This window comes from Pangasianodon hypophthalmus, chromosome 16 (genome assembly GCF_027358585.1).
Source record: "Pangasianodon hypophthalmus isolate fPanHyp1 chromosome 16, fPanHyp1.pri, whole genome shotgun sequence".
In the NCBI taxonomy this organism is placed as follows: Eukaryota; Metazoa; Chordata; class Actinopteri; order Siluriformes; family Pangasiidae; genus Pangasianodon; species Pangasianodon hypophthalmus.
The window spans coordinates 25,069,755-25,072,254 of NC_069725.1; the positions used below are offsets into that span (position 1 = coordinate 25,069,755).

The window sequence follows — 2,500 nt, forward strand, 5'->3', positions numbered from 1 at the left end:
CAGAGTGTACATCACTAATAAAACACTTATTATACTCGTTAGTCTAATTAACTAGTTTTACTAGCTGTGGGTTAGTGATTGGGGGCTAATTATTAATTATTGCACTCACATCTTTTACTATTTATCCTCACTGTAATTGCTTGTTTTGGCTTTTAATCAATTTTATTTAATCATAAAATGTTTTATTCTTTGTCTCATTTTAAATCTTTTATGTAACTCTGAAATTTTGGAGATGACATTTTATAGAGATGAAATAATACTTATTATTTATAAAAGATTTTACTGAAATAATGTCATCTTAATAAAATTAGAAGTGTTAAGGTGAAGCAGTGCGCAGTGTGGCTGAAGTAAGGCAGAGTCGCCCGGAGTAACAGTCGCGCTGAGTAATGCTGAGTAACGGTCGCCCCGAGTAATGCTGAGTAACAGTGAGTAACAGTCGCCCTGAGTAATGCTGAGTAACAGTCGCCCTGAGTAACGCTGAGTAACGCTGAGTAACAGTCGCCCTGAGTAACGCTGAGTAACGCTGAGTAACAGTCGCCCTGAGTAACGCTGAGTAACGCTGAGTAACAGTCGCGCTGAGTAATGCTGAGTAACAGTCGCCCTGAGTAACGCTGAGTAACGCTGAGTAACAGTCGCGCTGAGTAACGCTGAGTAACAGTCGCGCTGAGTAACGCTGAGTAACAGTCGCGCTGAGTAACGCTGAGTAACAGTCGCGCTGAGTAACGCTGAGTAACAGTCGCCCTGAGTAACGCTGAGTAACAGTCGCCCTGAGTAACGCTGAGTAACAGTCGCCCTGAGTAACGCTGAGTAACAGTCGCCCTGAGTAACGCTGAGTAACAGTCGCCCTGAGTAACGCTGAGTAACAGTCGCCCTGAGTAACGCTGAGTAACAGTCGCCCTGAGTAACGCTGAGTAACAGTCGCCCTGAGTAACAGTCGCCCTGAGTAACGCTGAGTAACAGTCGCCCTGAGTAACGCTGAGTAACAGTCGCCCTGAGTAACGCTGAGTAACAGTCGCCCTGAGTAACGCTGAGTAACAGTCGCCCTGAGTAACAGTCGCCCTGAGTAACAGTCGCCCTGAGTAACAGTCGCCCTGAGTAACAGTCGCCCTGAGTAACAGTCGCCCTGAGTAACGCTGAGTAACAGTCGCCCTGAGTAACGCTGAGTAACAGTCGCCCTGAGTAATGCTGAGTAACAGTGAGTAACGGTCGCCCCGAGTAACGGTCGCCCCGAGTAACGGTCGCCCCGAGTAACGGTCGCCCCGAGTAGCGCTGAGTAACAGTCGCCCCGAGTAACAGTGAGTAACAGTCGCCCCGAGTAACAGTGAGTAACAGTCGCCCCCCGAGTAACAGTGAGTAACAGTAACGCTGAGTAACAGTAACGCTGAGTAACAGTCGCCCCGAGTAACGCTGAGTACCAGTAACGCTGAGTACCAGTAACGCTGAGTACCAGTAACGCTGAGTACCAGTAACGCTGAGTACCAGTAACAGTCGCCCTGAGTAACGCTGAGTAACAGTAACAGTGAGTAACAGTAACGCTGAGTAACAGTAACGCTGAGTAACAGTAACGCTGAGTAACAGTAACAGTCGCCCTGAGTAACAGTGGCGCTGAGTAACAGTGGCGCTGAGTAACAGTGAGTAACAGTAACGCTGAGTAACAGTAGCGCTGAGTACCAGTAACGCTGAGTACCAGTAACAGTCGCCCTGAGTAACGCTGAGTAACAGTAACAGTGAGTAACAGTAACAGTGAGTAACAGTAACAGTGAGTAACAGTAACAGTAACGCTGTGTGACGCATTTCAGTGTCTGGAGCTAAAGCTTTTCTTTAATAATAAATAATTAAGAATAAACTTTACCCTTTCTACTGGTTTTACATTGTTTCGGATTTTAATATATTAACAGTTTATTTTAAATAAATATTAGGAATTAGTCATTTTAAATAATCGCTCGTGTTACTTTCTATTTTCATGTTTTTATTTTACTTTATTTCTTCTTAATATCGCTAGCTCTCCACAGCGCAGCCCGTTGTGTTGCCATAGTAACCAAATCGCGCCGTGTAAAAGCTAGCCACAGTCAGTGCTGCACCGGATCCTGCCTCCAACAAAACCTGCACCCCCATAGGACCCTTTTTGGGTAAGAGTTGTAACCGCCTGGTTTAAAATGGTTTAAAACGCGTAGCAGTATTAGCGCATCTGCTACAAATCATATTGAGAGTTCAGATCCTTTCTGTTTAACCACCGAAATGTATTTTTTTTCCATTATATAATAATTATGATGTTCAGCAGTCAGGGAGGCCATTTCCCTCACCTCGGTTAGCAAGTTATCTTCTGAAATTAGCACACTCCATATAACACAACCACTGAATTAATTTCACTGATATCAAAGAGTGAACTTTCATTGTTAGTAATAAAGTTAATAATAAAATCTTTTATTTAAGAACTAAGAAGAGAAAATACAGAAAAAAAGAGCAAATACAGGCGAAATAAAAGACTACCTAAGTGCTA

General features: G+C 43.8%; 1 protein-coding gene across 1 annotated transcript in view; it reads right to left on the reverse strand.

Annotated features, from left to right (window-relative positions):
* The window catches only part of LOC117599278 (acidic leucine-rich nuclear phosphoprotein 32 family member B), a 6,332-nt gene that overhangs the window by 3,084 nt on the left and 748 nt on the right, over nucleotides 1–2,500 (reverse strand). The window lies entirely within an intron of this gene.